General features: G+C 38.0%; 1 non-coding gene across 1 annotated transcript; it reads right to left on the reverse strand.

The window, feature by feature from the left end:
* Window positions 1-1,360: 1,360 nt before the first annotated feature.
* Window positions 1,361-1,467, reverse strand: LOC123850308 (U6 spliceosomal RNA). The gene has a single exon (XR_006792275.1). It is a non-coding gene; the product is annotated as a U6 spliceosomal RNA (small nuclear RNA).
* Between the last annotated feature and the right edge of the window lie 16,551 nt (window positions 1,468-18,018).

The following is an 18,018-nucleotide window of genomic DNA, read 5'->3' on the forward strand; positions in this document are numbered from 1 at the left end:
CATATGAATTTGGAAGGCACACAAGTCTTCATACCATAGCATATGCACAGAGTCTAAATAGAATCCTTCTTAATAAAATAATAACAGGGTCATTGTATCCATTTTATTTAAGAAGGATTCAGCTGAAAAGGGGAACTATACTTTGGGGAAGCAGCCAGAAGTAAGATATTGCGGAATCCATGCCACAGAAACTTTATCATATTCTCATAAAGTCAAGTATACCATAGAATCTTCACTGTTGGTGGTGGTGGAGATGTATATTCTTCCCACCCTAATTTCTACTTCAGCTGACCTCTGCTTTTCAGATTGTAATATACCACCACACTCCCTGGTTACCACCATCCCTACAGCTGGACACTTCTGTTACCTTCATTAGATGCTGCAGTTTCTGAAAGACCCAAATTCTTCTGCAAGGTACCATTACTGTTTCTCAATTCACCTCATCCACTTAAGTCTCACAATTTATGCTCAGTAATGTTACTTCTTTAAGCAATACTGTCTCATCCAGGTCCCTCTGCCAAGCATCTTTTCTGCTACACTGCTGCTGACACTTAGCTTCTGCCAAACACTCCCTGCAAACTTTGCACTCCTGTGGCTCTTCCGTGCACTACAGTGAAGGAGGAGAAATAGTTCTGTCTTTTCCTACCAATGTTTTAATTCCTATCAGGAAGTAGCATATATATCTCCTGTATCTAAGATAGTAAACCTTTATTTCTTATATTTACAAATAAATCCTTCCAATCCTAGCTGCTTCTCAAGACACAGACATGGGTTCATTGGAAGTTAAACAAGAGGTTAATGGGTGTGAGATGTCAATAGGTGACCCAGTTTACATGTAACATGCAGCATGCATATAAAGGCAAAGCTTGCCTCTGCTGCCTGCTCATCAGGGACAATTTGCCAGGCAGGGTGGTTCTGCTGAATTGCTCTTTGCTATGTCTTCAGAAATGAATCACAGAACCTTTTAATTTTAGGAAAATAGTGCACTTGCTTTTTTCAAACATTGTAGAAGCTGATATAAAGACAATCGTGTGTTACTTTTATTCTGAAGTTTTCAATATTCAGTTCCAAAAACTACGTTAACCTTACCTCCTTGGCTAGACCACGTGACTGAGTCCTTTTTTTCCTTTCAGCTCCAGGAAGTAAGCAGAACCAGAAAAGAACCTGCCTAGAATTAGGTGTGGCTGATATTCATCATTCTGTCTCTCTACTAATATACTGTCAGTGGGAAGAATGATACAATTAGACACCTGGGCTTTTGAGATTTAACACATCATCTTTTAAGGTTCCCAGAATTTTGGCAGTCTCAAAGGTAGGTGGCCTTCATATTTTCATTACCATAGTAAAAAGAAATTTTTTTGTTAATATGGAACAATTCAGGAATTTGCACATCACCTTTGCACAGGGGCCATGCTAACCTTCTCTGTATCATTCCAATTTTTGCATATGTGCTCCCAGAGCAAGCACCCCCCAGTAAAAATTCTCATGTCCCTTCTAGGAACAGAGTTTGATTACTGGGTCAAGCTTATCAACTGACTCTTCCTTTCAGATGTATTTTTTTCCCAGTGTTTTGGGGTTTTTTTAGGATATTTTTATTTCCAAGTTCAATGTCAATCTCTGAGATCTACTGAAGCTGGAATCTTCTTTCACATTATGCTCATTAAGCTAAAGATGAATACTTGCTCTAGTGCTGTTTATGTTTCCCCACTTTTGTAACAGAAAAGAATACAAGCCATAAGTAAGTTTGATTCAGAGCTTTTCAAGTTGACTGGAAGATGGAATTCTTCAGAATGACTTAACGCTTTAGTAAACCAACATAGAGAGGAAGATCATACAAGAGCTGAAATGTCAATTTAATTGGGATATGTGATAGAAAACAATAATAGTGGTGATATTAGCTGCATTTTCAAATAGAAAAACTAAGCTGCAGGATATTATATACTGCTCTTACTTAAAATTGAAAGCAACCTAGAGAAACTTATGCATTTTTAAAATGACTTTAATTGGCTCATTTCACACCAGGAAGTCGATGTTTGTTAAATTATTAAGAAAAGATATCATATAATGATACAGGTCAAGTTCTTTTATAAAATGTCTTTACAATGAAAAATTTACTACAATGAATATATTTTCAAGGCACAAGTTAGTGACCTATAATGCTTTGGGGGTCCTAAAATAATAAAATCAAGAAACTGGTAATTCAGTATGACAAATGCTTCTGTTTTTAACAGACTGCTAAAAATTATCATCATATTTCATTTTTATTCTCTTATTAGCCCTCATTCAAATGTAAAAGTATGGTGTGGGAAACAAACCTTAAATGGAACACTCTTAGGTTTCTGAAAATTATACTAATCATATTATCTTATTGTCCAATTAAATAAATCATCTTTCCCGGTAGTACTATAATGACATTATCACCTTTTTAATATCTCAGGAACAAAATGCACAGCTGAAACACTTCCTCCAAACAAAAGAATATCAGCCTGAGCCCGAATAGGTCTATTCCAGTATACCTCTGATACTCTATAAATAAGCTTTCAAAAGATCAAAAATGAAGATGTCAATGCTACCTAGAGCAATCTACACATTCAGTGCAATCCCTATCAAAATACCACCCACTTTTTCCAAAGAAATGGAATAAATAATCCTAAAATTTGTATGGAACCAGAAAAGACCCCGCATAGCCAGAGGAATGTTGAAAAACAAAAGCAAAGCTGGAGGCATCACAATTCCAGACTTCAAGCTCTATTATAAAGCTGTCATCATCAAGAGAGTATGGTACGGCACAAAAACAGACACATAGATCAATGGAACAGAATAGAGAGCCCAGAAATGGACCCTCAACTCTATGGTCAACTCATCTTCGACAAAGCAGGAAAGAATGTCCAACGGAAAAAAGACAGTCTCTTCAACAAATGGTGTTGGGAAAATTGGAGAGCCACATGCAGAAGAATGAAACTGGACCATTTCCTTACACCACACACAAAAATAGACTCCAAATGGTTGAAAGACCTCAATGTGAGACAGGAGTCCATCAATATCCTAAAGGAGAACACAGGCAGCAACCTCTTCGACCTCAGCCACAGCAACTTCTTCCTAGAAACATCGCCAAAGGCAAGGGAAGCAAGGGCAAAAATGAACTCTTGGGACCACATCAAGATAAAACGCTTTTGCACAGCAAAAGAAACAGTCAACAAAACCAAAAGACAACCGACAGAATGGGAGAAGATATTTGCAAATGACATACCAGATAAAGGGCTAGTATCCAAAATCTATAAAGAACTTATCAAACTCAACACCCAAAGAACAAATGATCCAATCAAGAAATGGGCAGAAGACATGAACAGACATTTTTCCAAAGAAGACATCCAAATGGCCAACAGACACATGAAAAAGTGCTCAGCATCGCTCGGCATCAGGGAAATCCAAATCAAAACCTCAATGAGATACCACCTCACACCAGTGAGAATGGCTAAAATTAACAAGTCAGGAAACGACAGATGTTGGCGGGGATGCGGAGAAAGGGGAACCCTCCTACACTGTTGGTGGGAATGCAAGCTGGTGCAGCCACTCTGGAAAACAGGATGGAGGTTCCTCAAAAAGTAGAAAATAGAGCTACCCTATGACCCAGCCATTGCACTACTGGGTATTTACCCCAAAGATACAAATGTAGGGATCCAAAGGGGTACATGCACCCCAATGTTTATAGCAGCAATGTCCACAATAGCCAAACTGTGGATAGAGCCAAGATGTCCATCGACAGATGAATGGATAAAGAAGAAGTGGTATGTATATATGATGGAATATTATGCAGCCATCAAAAGGAATGAATCTTGCCATTTGCAATGACGTGGATGGACTGGAGGGTATTATGCTGAGAGAAATAAGTCAGTCAGAGAAAGACATGTATCATTTGACCTCACTGCTATGAGGAATTCTTAATCTCAGGAAACAAACTGAGGGTTGCTGGAGTGGTGGGGGGTGGGAGGGATGGGGTGCCTGGGTGATAGACATTGGGGAGGGTATGTGCTATGGTGAGTGCCGTGAATTGTGTAAGACTGTTGAATCACAGACCTGTACCTCTGAAACAAATAATACATTATACGTTAAAAAAAAAAAAGATCAAAAATGAATTTGAGGTATTAAGTATGTTAAAAGCTAAATCAACTTAAATCACAAATTTTTACTTGACATTCATTTGTAACCTTGACATGGCACATATTTCATGTGCATGTGTGCATTTGAAATTTTTGAAGGAAAGAATTCCTAACTTCAGTCAAATTATCAAAGTAATCACACAAAATGCTTAAAAATTATTTTCTCAATCATTTCTGGATTGAAGTACTACAATGCCCACTTTGATCAAATATGAGCTAAAGTGTTGAGACTTACAATAAGCTCATGACAAAAGATTTCAAGAAGCATCAGGTTTAGTCAATACAGTATGGATGATACCTGCATAGCAGTAGTCTAATGACTCCTGGGTACAATTTCTGACATCCCAGCCCCTCCGCACTAAGGAAAATGGTGGTCAAGGGAGATGGGACTAAGTGAACATGGACCACCTCAGCTCAGAAAAGCCATGAACTCAGAGGTACCTCAGGAAGACATGACTAGTTCCTATTCTCTACTATATTGCAACAATCCTGGTTACTCTTCACTTTATCAATAATACCTACAATAACAATGCTGCCTGGCTCAGTACATGGTCCTTAGCCAGATTCTCATTTATCTTGAAGTCCATGTACTCTCATTAATGTCTTGACATAGGATTACAAGGAGGATACACCAAGTTATTGGTCCATTGGCCAGGAGAAGAGATGGAAACAGATCTTGAAAGATTAATAATGCTGCCTTGTTGCAACAAACTCCTCTATCATTGTCAAGCCAGAAAGAGGACTAGCCTTACCAAAAAGGAGTGGGCCACTTCTGCTTTCTCAGAGACTTAAGATGATATGGATATTAAAGATTTTCAGGTGCATAAACCCAAATATCCTTATCACATGCACAGAGTTCCTTTCTTCCCTAATCAAGGTTCTTTCCCGACCATTACAGACCTGTCTAGGCTGAGAATGTAAAGTTTGTTGAAGCTCTTATATGCTTACAGTTAAGTTCTGGACCTGACTCTCAACTTTTCCTCACCTAAAGCTACAAGGATGCTGTGACCTATTTATATGACCCCAGAAGGTCCACTGGCTTTTACTCTGAGCTTTTAATTGATGATTCGTCACCTGCCATCTTTTACTATCTTCCTCAGAACATCAATGACCCCCATCAACAGGTATTTTCTTTTTAATTACTGTATCTCCTAAATGTCTCACAGATCTTAGATTTGTTCCCTAGTATAATATTCAGTTCACCACCAGTGAAAATTTGAGCAACAACATTCCTACCTTGGGCTACTGTCTATTCATACTCAAACCAACTACCAGGAATTCTCCTTGCCAGCCTCTGGCTGTTGATAGTTCCAAAATTCCTTCACATCTTCTTTCTGGACCCATACCTAGCACTGTCTATAACAAATTGAATCTCCTGGTATGCAAACTCTGAGGTGGATATGAGTACAGTGAGCTTACTGGGGTGTGTTCTTGAAGGGTAACAGCAGGAAATAAAGTTGGGCTGAGGAAGAAATTGGACTACAGCGAAGTCATACAAGGCCTCCTCCATTCCCACGAGGGGTTATGAAGCAAGAATGGTCCTTCAGAGCTGCCCCAAGTTGGGACATGGAGCCAGGTTTATATACTCTCACAATAACCAGTAACATGTTTCAGAAGAAAGCATTAACTCCAGGAAAAGTGGCTCTCTTTGGCTGAAGGCAACTTCCAGAGAATTGGCAGATGAGGCTGTGCTATAATCTGAATATTTAAGTACCCCCCAAATTCTTATGTCAAAATTCTGTTAAGGTGATGATTTTAGGAGGTGGAGTCTTTGGGAGGTGATCAGGTCATAAGGATGAAGGTCTCATGAATGGGATTAGTGCCCTTGTAAAAGAGACCCCAGAGAGCTAGTTTGTCTCTTGCACCACATGAAGGCACAGCACCATCTATAAACCAAGAAATGGACTCTCACCAGCCACCATACCGAATGTGCTGGTGCAAAGATCTTTGCTTTCATTTCCCAGCCCCCAGAACTGTGAGAAATAAGTATTTGTTGTTTATAAGCCATCAAACATATAGTAATTTTGTTACAGCAGCCCCAATGGACTGAGATAGGCTGTGACCCCGCAGCACTCCAGCAACAGATGGAATCATTCCTTTAGTTCTGAAAAGTAGTATGAGAGTACAACATAGCATACACTAAAATGGTGCAATTAAATTAACTAGTACAGTTGTCAGTGACGAAAGGTTTAATAGTTCTGCTCGTTGATGCCTAACTAAATTAGACCTAAGGATCCTTTTATTTTCCCATGATTAGAAGAAAGTAACTATTTAGTTAAGAAAATTGATAAATCGTTCAGATGGTATGAAACAGAACCAACATATATGTGAAAAAGAAATGAAATGAGGGGCGCCTGGGTGGCTCAGTCGTTAAGCGTCTGCCTTCGGCTCAGGTCATGATCCCAGGGTCCTGGGATCGAGCCCCGCATCGGGCTCCCTGCTCCGCGGGAAGCCTGCTTCTCCCTCTCCCACTCCCCCTGCTTGTGTTCCTGCTCTCGCTGTCTCTCTCTCTGTAAAATAAATCAATCTTAAAAAAAAAAAAAAATGAAATGAAATGAAATGAAATGAAATGAAAACAAATCAAAACGAACGTCTATTAAGACCCTGATTATATAATCAATACTTTTTGCATTATAAAATTCCTGGGCACAATTAACTAACATTCAAATGACACTACCTTTATATATACTCAGGGGGCCTCTATTTCCTTCTCTCCTATTCCTCCACCCTAGGGCAAGTGAGAGGCATGAGGGCAGAGTAAGTGGCTAAGGACAGCTTTAGGGAGGGTCCAAGCATGGGAAGTGATGCAGCATGAGGAGCCAAATTTGAATTTGAATTTTAGCAGGCAAAAGTGACACATAAGCACTGAAAGGTGTAAAGAGAAGAGTTAGGTGGACACTCCCAATAAGGTCAGGGGGTTAATATCAGGGATAAGCTCATCAACTTCATGCTGGTAAGGCCAATATGATATTGCATAAAAGAGATGTTGCATGAGAAAGATATTAGAATTCAAAGAGATAATCATTTTGAAGTTCTTCTTAACTGTATTAAAAATTAAACTTTATTTTCTAGAACAATTTTAGATTAACAGGAAGATTCTGAAAATAGTGAAGAGAGTTCCCATATAACCCACATCTGGTAACTTTGTTACATTTAATCAACCAATACTGATACATTGTTATTTTATATTGCTATTCAGATTGCCTTAGTTTTTGCATAATGTCATTTTTCTCTTCCAGAATCCCAACTAAGGTACCAAATTCCATCTAGCTGTCACATCTCTTTAGACTCCTCTTGGCTATATCAGTTTCTCAGACTTTCTTTGTTTCTGAAGACCATCAATTTTGAGGGGTCCTGGTCAGATATTTGGTAAAATGTATTTCTACTGGGATTTTTCTGATGTTTTCTTCATTATTAAAATGGGGTTATGTGATTCGAGGAAGAAAACCACAGAGAAAAGTACCATTCTCATAACATCGTATCAGGAATAAATAATAATGTGATTTATCACTGTTGATATTAACCTTGATCACCTAAGGCAGTGATTATCAGATTTCTCCACTGTAAAGTAACTCTTCCCCCATCCCTTTTCCATACTGTATTCTTTTGAAGTTACTGTGCACAGTCCACATGTAAGAAGTGGGAAGCGATACTCCACCTCCTCATGGGTAGAGTGTCTACATAAATTTTTTTGAATTCTTCTGCATGGGAATTTTGTCTTGTCTCTGCATTTATTTATTTATCCATTCATTTCTTCACATCATCATGGACTCATAGATATGTATTTTATACTTCTAGTTACAAATCAGTATACTACTTCATTTTGTTGGTCAGATTATTCCTGCTTTGACCACTAGGAGCTTCATTCAGTTGGTTCCTGTATTCCACTAACATACCTCCTCATTTTGTTTTCATTTTTTTATTTGTTTGTTTTGAGCACATACTTCCTTTTTTTACTATAAAATGCTGCAGTCTCATCTTATATATTCCCTGCTTCTCTCAGAATCAGACATTTCTCCAAGGATCCCCAACTCATTTCACTGGAGAATGGTACTAGAAACCAAGATTTGGGGGCTAGGTGTGCGCATAGTGACTCAGGTGTTATTTTTTAAGTTATTTTCAGCTGACAAATAAATACATGCATGTGTACTAACCTATGTATATCTACAAATATAACTGTCAGTATATATATCTAATTATGAATTTAGTGGGATCTCTGATTCTGAACCATTGCCACATGGATCATTATAGTTTGCTTCACTCGTTTATCTGCAAACTCCCACTTCAACACTTAGAAAATTGATCTTTCATTTGCCATCACTTATTATAGTTTAATTCTGGTATACATGTATAGAAGCTTCCAGGATAGAAGAAGTATACATGTATAGGATACATATGTAGAAGAATTATTAACTTGCACTTATTCATAAGAAATAATTTCATTAACTACAGTTTAGCCTATGTTCCTTCTCTTGTTTTTCAGGCTTAATTTATTTCCAAAGTTTTAAGATCAACACATTTTCCCCCAGGTTATTTCATACATTTGTAAGACAGACTGTTTTCACATTATGCCCTCCATTCTGTGATTCCCATGAGCTCCTAAATTATTTTATAAAATGTGCATACAATAAGGTTCACTCCTTGTGTTACAGAGTTCAATAGATTTAAATGAATGGTGTCTTATAGCTAAAATTATAGTATCAAATAGAGTATTTTCATCACCAAAAAAATCTCCCCTTCTTCATCTATTCAGTCCTTGTCTTCCCTTCCTGAACCACTGGTAATCACTGATATTTTTACTGTCTCTGTAATTCTGTGTTTCCAGATTGTCATACATTGGAATCATTCACTATCAAGCCTCTTCAGATTCGCTTATTTCACTTAGCATTATGCATTTAAGATCCATCTAAAAATGTTCATCACTCAATTCATTTTTATTGCTAATATTCTTTTTTATTGATTTACCACAACTTGTTTACGCATTCATCTATTCAAAGATACGTGGCTGCTTCCAGTTTTGGATAATAATGAAAAAAGCTATTATAAACATTCATGTGTGTATTTTTGTCCAGAAATAGTTTCAAATTTATTAGGTATCTATTTAGGAACATGACTGCTGGATTGTATTTTAACACTACATTTAGATTTGTTAGACACTGCCATACTGTCCAAAAGTCGCTGTACCATTTTGCATTTGCACCCAGCATTGAATGAAAATTTCTGTTGCTCCACATCCTCAGCAGAAATTGGCATTGTCACTATTTTTATTTTAGCTAATCTAAACAAAATAATCTAATACTATCTAGCATACATAGTGTTACCTCATTGCGATTTTAATTTTCTATTCCGTAACGACCAAAAACGCTTACTATCTTTTCATATACTTGTCATCTACATATCTACTTTTGAGATGCCTGTTCACATCTTTGTTCTTTTTTAAAATTGGTTGCTTGTTTTCTTAATGTTTAATTTTAAGATTTTGTATATTTTAGATATTGCGGAACTTTTTGTACAATCTTAACTTTAAATCCTATGGAAAGCATTTTCTTACAAATTTTAATCTCTAGCAAAACTAATTTATTGAAAATTCCATCACCCTAAAAGACTATTGAGAAAGTTTCTCTTGCCAGAAAGGTCACAAGAAGAAAGATTAATAATCTCCTAAAAATAGAACCATCCTGACTACCAATAGTAGTATATGCACTACAGAAGTTGGTGAAACAAAGAAGCACGTTATTGTAATGACCCAAATAGTTCCACTAAATGTGTGGAAATTTAAGTAACATTAATGGTATTAAATATTTCTATTCACAACACCTCCAATTCCTTCTTTTTCTCCATATATTTTCCCCCCAACATCTCCTTTTTCCACAGAATTAACAAAAATGCTATATAACTGCAACTGTAATATTTTTAAAATTCTTCCTTATTCCCTCTAGATTTGTTTATGCCAGGTTTCCTACTCTGTTTCATCATTGTAGTGTTCTTCCACAATAGGAATAACAGTCTTGAATTCTAAAGAACACTTCTGATTACCAAAGATCCCCAGAAGCTTCCATGGTTTGATTTTCTGATTAGGCATTCAAGTCAGAATTACCAACAAAGATTAACTGCTGCTTAGAATACAGGTGAAGCAAGAGGTCCTGATCAGACACAGAAAAACTATATATGTTTGGAATATTTGTAATGCGTCTAGATATTATTTTAAGAGATGTGTAAAAGAAACTGCATGTCTTATATAATTGGATTTCAAGACCAATAGTTATTTCTACAAAGTATATTGAACAAAGACTGCAATTGGAATTAAAAATGATTGAAAAAGTATATACTGGAACTAAGCTGAAATTAAAATAAAATCCACCTATTATTATGCAAAGTTTTGCTTAGTAAGTTGAAGATCCCCATACAGAAAAAATAATAATTAGCTTATCAAGAGGCATTGGATATGGCCCAGAAATGCACCCATTTATTATTAAGTGAGAAATAAAGAAAGAATAACCATAATATTAAATAAGTAGATTTATGATGATACTGAAATAAATCATTATAGTTTAATATCGGTTGAGACTTATGGACAACTTAAACTACGACTTTAAAAATAAATTTCAAAAAGTGCTATATAAATCACTGGTGTAAGTCAGTATACAGTTGCATGTAGTTTACCATTCTTAAAATCACAACCAAAGAACCAAGAATGAAAACATTTCATTGAATCACAGATTTACTGAACATTACAAGTTGCTGTGAGATTGAGTATTGATTTAACTATTTTAAAATACATTAATACATAAGGTAGGATTTGTGAAAAACATAGAATTATTGAATATCTTCTTATATTTAATATTGAAAATCAATTAAAAACATGTTTAATAGTATGATACCACTGAGTAGCTTTAAAATGTAAAAAAGACTTCTGCTTCCAAGAACACAGACTTTTCTCTATTCCTCCCACTAAATACAACTAAAAACCCTTGATACTGTGTATAAAACAATCTTAAGTAGACCCCGAAACATGGAGAGAGGGCAGAATGGCTACAGACTTTGAAACCCAAAAAACGGAACAGTGGTGAGTTCCCTTCACGTTCTGTTTTGCCTCACAAATCTCAGACATACTGCTGGAGAAGAGAGTAACCTGGCAACAATAAATGGCACATCAAAAAAGCCACAACAAAAGTTTCCTCTCTCTAGCCAAAGACCAGGAAAAAGGCAGTATGGATTTAGAACAGAAAAGTTTTAGACAGTAACTGCTCTACTTTAGCCAAACACTAAAGGAAAAACTGTGGTTCCAAACTCCTGATGTCAATAAAGGCTAAAGGAGACTTCCACAATTGCCAGGTTTTATCTAGGCGTAACAAACTCAACTTTCTCTACTAAGATAACCAGAGAAGGCTAACAAGGGAGTCAGAACTTAGTTTTGGTTAGTAACAAGCCCCATCCCATTTGCTGTGTTAGTGGAGATAGCATGGGGAGCAGGAACTTACAGCTCCAGCTGCCAGTAATGAGACCATAAATCATGTACGTTACTGTAAAATATAAAACAATAAACATTTTAGGAAAAAATCCATAGGAGAAATTCTTTGGGATCCCAGACTAGGCAAAAGTTTCCTTAGACTTACACCAAAAGCACCACTTATAAATGAAAAAATATAAATTGCATTTCATCAAAATTAAAAAGTTTTGCTCTATGAAATGCTCAGTTGAGGATAAAATACAAACTAAACACTGGGAGAAAATATCTCTAAACTACATATCTTAAGAAAAAAAAAACTGGTATCTAGAATATATAAAGAATTCTCCAAACTCAACAGCAAAAAAAGAAAAAAAAAAATCCTGTCAGAAGACGCAAAAAGTATTTCAGAGAAGAGCACATCCAAGTGGGAAATAACCAATAGAAGATATGTCCAAAAGTATTTTTCATTAGGGAAATATGAATTAAAAATAAAATATCACTACATATCATAATGGCTAAAACTTAAATAATGACAAAATCAAATGCTGGCAAAGATGTAGAGAAACTGTATTCTCACCTTCCTGGTGGGAATGTTAAATGATACAGACACTGTGGATAAGTGCATAGAGGTGTGCTTACCATTATAAACCAGAGATTGTACTGTTCAGCATTTATAAGAGAAATAAAAACTTACTCACACAAAAATTTGTACCTAAATGTTTATAGGGTTTTTTTTTTTTTTAAGATTTTATTTGACAGAGAGACAGCGACAGAGGGAACACAAGCAGGGGGACTGGGAGAGGGAGAAGCAGGCTCCTGGCTGAGCAAGGAGCCCGATGCGGGGCTCGATCCCAGGACCCCAGGATCATGACCCGAGCTGAAGGCAGACGCCTAACGACTGAGCCACCCAGGCGCCCCCTTTTTTTAAAAAAAAATATTTTATTTTTTATTTATTTGACAGAGAGAGGGAGAGACAGCTAGAGAGGGAACACAAGCAGGGGGAGCGGGAGAGGGAGAAGCAGGCTCCTGGCTGAGCAAGGAGCCCGATGCGGGGCTCGATCCAGGACCCTGGGATCATGACCTGAGCCACCTCCGTGCCCCTGTTTATAGCAGTTTTAATTGTAACAGGCAAAAGCTGGAAACAATCTTGTCTACAGCAATATTTGGTAAAGTGTTAAAACTATGGCATATTCCTAACACAGAATGCTACTCAGTAATAAAAAGGGCAAACTCTAGATATACACAGTGACTTGATGGATCCCCAGGGAATTATGCTTAATGGAAAAAGCCAATCTCACAAGATTACATACTATAGGATTCCATTTATGTAGAATTCTTGAAATGACAAAATTCAAGAAACGAAGAATAAATTCGTAGTTGGCAGAGTTTAAGAATTCAGGAGGGGAGGCGCGCCTGGGTGGCTCAGTCGTCTTGTGTTCCCTCGCTCTGTCAAATAAATAAAATCTTTAAAAAAAAAAAAAAAAAAAAAGAATTCAGAGCAGTTCCGATAGCAACAGAGGAGGGCCCTGAACTCAGCTCCTCCCACAGGCACGCCAAATCTGCATCACCTACTACAGAACAAGGGCCTCAGGGAAAGCGGCTGCTGGCCTTCCACACACCGACGAAGGAGAGAAGGCCCACCTCCAAGCAGGCAGGAGACTGCAACGGTCTTCCGGTAAATCTCACCCAGGGCGCAGCGACCCCAGATGGGGAGGGAGGAGGAGCAAGGGGTTTGAACCCCCACTGGGCACCCCACGTTTTAAGCCATGCAACTGACAGATGGCCACTCAAAACACCCAGCATTGACGAACGACAGGGCCGGTGCCCAAGAGAACCACGAAGCTGTGTGCACCCCGAGAACGCTCTTAAAGGGCTTGCACCGGACTCACCCCTCCCAGGGCTCACCTGAGGTAGGAGAGGTGGAGAGGTGTCCACACATCACGGGAAGGAGGCTCCTTTGACGGTGTTAAGGCTCCCGCCTGAAGGGCAGGCATCGGGTTTGGCACGCACCTAGAGGCCCGCTGCCCGGCGGGGGAGCCATCTTGGCGCCTTCCCTCTGCCTTGCTCCACCCACCAGATGCCGGCTTTTGTTTTGTTTTGTTTTGTTTTCCCCAGCTCCAGATGTTTCAGGTTTTTCTGGAGTCTGTGGTGGCGGTGGTGGCGGGTTTCTTTTTCCCAGTAAGGCCAGATTTGGCCTTCCCTCCACCTCACTGGAGCTGGGGAGAGACACCGGGCTCTCCACTCACCTCACTCCACAGCGCCTGAGCCTCCTGAGGGCAGATTTATAGCCTGTGGTGCCCGGATGTTTGAGTCAGCTGGGAAGAGCAGCCTTGATTACCGGCCTCTGGAACCCTGAATGTTGACCTCTAATTTTTAACTACTTAGCAATAAACTAATCTAATTCAAGTTGATTTTGTGGTTGGAGCCCGCTTATACAGTTACTTACCTTTTTTTTTTTTAGAGAGAGTGAGAGGGGGCGGTTAGAGGGAGGAGAGGATCTTAAGCAGACTCCAGTCGATGCAGACTCCATCTCAGGACCCTGAGATCATGACCGGAGCCAAAATCAAGAGTACGGCTTGACCTGCCCAGCCGCCAGGCACCCCCAGAGTTATTTACTTTTAAACACCTATTTTTATGAAAGTGTTTTTCAGGGGCGCCTGGGTGGCTCAGATGGTTAAGCATCTGCCTTCAGCTCAGGTCATGAGCTCCAGGTCTGGGATCAAGCCCCCAGCCGGGCTCCCAGCCTCTCCCCCTCTCCCAGCCTTTACCCCTGCTTGTGCTCTGTCTCCCTGCCTCTCCCTGCCAAATGAGTAAAATCTTAAAAAAAAGAAAAAGTGTTTCTCAACTATAAAATGCTAAGCAACACATGATTTTAATCCCATTTTCATCCAGCTTTAATCAATTGATGAAAAGCCTCAATGTGGAATAAAAAAGAAACATCCATAATAACAAAATTTAATTTCAAAAAATGGTTGAATTTTTATTATACCTGTGGCTTCACTTAGAGGTATATAACTTGCATCTGAGATTTTATGAATACATTATATATTTTTTTCTTTTAATAAACACAGAGATGTTCATGAAAAGAAGATACTTCCTAATTTTATAGAAACCAGAAGGAAGTAAGGAAATAGACAAAGAAATCTTTCATCAGCCTCATAGTACAGGGGCTTTTAATCTTTGTCTCTTGTGATAGGCTTACCAGAATGATGAATCAATAGGAGAGTGTTCATTATTCTCCCAATTCATTTGAACCAGCCTTGTGAGTTGACTATGAAGTAAAGAAACAATTGAGTGAAGTCAGATAGTCCTCTGAGCAGTAGTTTTAGTATTGTCCAAAGCAGAACCTATAGATTTATAGATCCTAAATTGAGCAAGTAAAAAAAACAAAGCAAACAAAAACAGTCTCAGTGATAATCTCAGAAGCACACACATTAAAATTATGGTCCTTTCTAATTGTGATGTAAAATATCAGAGATGGAATGAGTTGATGGAAAGTAGATGTAGACATATCAAAAATTAACCCAATAATTATTTTACCTGTTGTGATTGTGATTTTTTTAACTGGAATTTATAAAATTTGGAAAAGTGAAAACTGCCTACATTAAAAACTTGCATTTGTAAGCATGTTAACAGATTGAAATATAATCCAAAGTGATGAACCATATTCTTTTTCTAAAACAACAAAATTTTGAAGCCCACTGTAAAAAAAAAAAAAGTTTCCCTTTATCTTTTCTGACTCCTTCAAATAAGCTGTGCTTCATTCTCTCCATTTCCAATTGGCTTATTAATCAGAAGACTCTACATGTTTATATTTGCTTTTCCTAGAATTCCATGTATTAATTCAATAAACCTGTCTGTCCACCAACATCACCTAAAAGGTTTGTTAAAAATGCAGATTCTCAAATACCCAACTGTATTTCCTGAATCAAAATAATAGACATGGAACCTAGAAATCTGAATTTTTAAAAAAATCTCCCCAGGTTACATAGCAAATGTAGAAATATAGATCAAAGACTAAATTTGCAATAGGAGACATTTCTGTTTGTTGCTCATCTGCTTGTGGAAAGAAGAAATGGGAAGAGTGATGCATATAGCAGGAGCTCACCTCCCCAGTCTTCATGGAAACTGGTTTTTATACCTCCTTATGTGGAATTGGTTAGGTGTGTGCTGATGGAGGTTTTCTTTCTCCTGGCAGTTACTCTCTTTTATTGTCTTTTCTTCAAGAATATCTTTCCAAAAAATGGTTCATTGACAGAAATAACCTGTGGACATGCAGTGACAGCTCTGGGCACTTCTGGGGTGGGAATACATGACACATTTAGATACCAGTGTATGGATCAAAATCTGCTAACTATTGGCTTGGATTATTTTTCTTTTACTTAAATTATCTAGGTCCTTAGTCTCATCTTTCACTTCACTTCATCTCCCCTCTAAAAGCACTAGGACGTATGAACAAGTACTTAGAGACTTGGATACAGCCATCCTCACTTAACGTGTCTATTCCTGGGTACGATGTTTGAGCACAGTCTAATCTACTCCTTTTGATGGACCTCAGATGTAAAATGTCCAAAAATTTTCTCGGGGTTGTGTCCTCTGCCAGCCTCTCCTACCCTCAACTTAGCAAATGTTCCTCATTTTTTTTTGAAACCCACACATTTACATATACAGACACACAGATATTTATCACATCCTGTAGGGTTGAAGAGTATGGAGAAGAAAAGTATAGGTGGAAAAGGATATGTATTCATTTTGTCCTTGTAAATCTACAGCAGAAAGTTCATACACGTACATGCCTGTGTGTATGCATAAAGACTTCCACACTAATATACTCCTGCACTCCATTACACTAATATACGCTAATTGCATATCTTGGTATAAAACAAGGACTAGAAATCTAAGACGTGCTTATCTTAGTCCGCAAAAGTGAAAATATAGCGTAACAGAACTATAGCAAGCTTTAGCATGACAGATCTAGGCAACTTATTATGGACATCATCAAACATTCTATCAGCATGAACTTCTGCTTCCACACTCCCTCAAAGACTAGACATACTTGTATTCCTTCACCCCTCCACTTTAGTACCCATTCCAGCTGCCTCTCTGATGGCTATTAACTTATTTCCTGCTAGGAGGTGATGGATTACTGTTAGCATTCCAGAATATACACAATTTGAATGGAGACAATTTAAGAGTCATGTGTGGATTTGGAAGGGAGCCAAACTAGACAATTTCCAAGGCAATGCACTTGGCCCAGCCACTTTTTGTAGTGGTTTCTTCTTTGGGCATGAGTATGCTGTCTTATGTGTGTATCTGCCCCCTGACTAGCCTCATCCTCTAACACAAAATGAATGTTCACCTCTCCTGTGCTCATGAAATTGTGAATATATACACCTATCAAACTTTGCTATGGTCTGGTACATATGCAGGCCACTGTTAAAGCAGCAGCTATCTGGTAGACAATGAACACAAATACTGGTTGTGATCAAACATGAGACTTGTCAGTTATATTAAGACTCTGCTTTGCCAGTGATGGAAAATCCAACTCAAACTGACCTATGTCAAATTGAATTTATGTACTCAACTGAAATTTATAGGGCTATCTACCTTTGTGTTTAGCTTATTTAAATTTATATAATCAGGAATTAGTTTTGTTCCATTTTTCACTCCTCTTACCACTTGGCTTTATTCTAGGATTCCATGGATCATTTTTTGTAGCGATAGGCTCACATTCTAACAAGTTCACTTTAACCATACAGACAATAAGCCTCTCTTTTAAAAGATCCAGCCCAAATCTAAGTCTTATATCATTGAGTAGGTCAAATGCTCACCTCTGAATCCAATACCTAGTGCCAGAGGAAATAACTTTCGTCTTATTAAGCCCACGGCCCTTGGCTATTCCTAGAGTTTGGGGGGTAGAGTCAGCTCTACCTAAAATTAATGAATTAGAACTGGAGGATGAGTTAGTGGCCATGGAAGAATCTGCGTACTGTTTACCAGAGGAAAAGTGTTTGAATGTTGAACGGCAAATTTAAATAGATACCCCCTATGTCAGCAGTGGCCATAAACTGGCATTCATGCCAGCACTAGCCCACATCCATCCATGACAGACATTTTTATTAATCTTGGCCCCATTCCTATTGTACTCACCACCTGTCTCATAATTCTCTTCAATGCACTCCAGGAAACAACTAGCAGTTCTCCTGTGCAAATTTAATATGACATCCTTTGTTATGCTACACATGATAATATATTTGATGACTGTGGGTAAAACCCTGAATATGTGTCAATAACTCATTATTGATCTCTCACCCTCAAATGTATCTCAGTCCTTCTTGAGTCTACTTATATTTTTGACTTTTCCACCTCTCAGGATAATTAATTATCTTCATGCCTCTATTTCTAGAG

The sequence above is a fragment of the Mirounga angustirostris genome, unplaced genomic scaffold (assembly GCF_029215605.1).
Source record: "Mirounga angustirostris isolate CCGP_5_RB_7025 unplaced genomic scaffold, mMirAng1.0.hap1 SCAF_15, whole genome shotgun sequence".
Lineage (NCBI taxonomy): Eukaryota > Metazoa > Chordata > Mammalia > Carnivora > Phocidae > Mirounga > Mirounga angustirostris.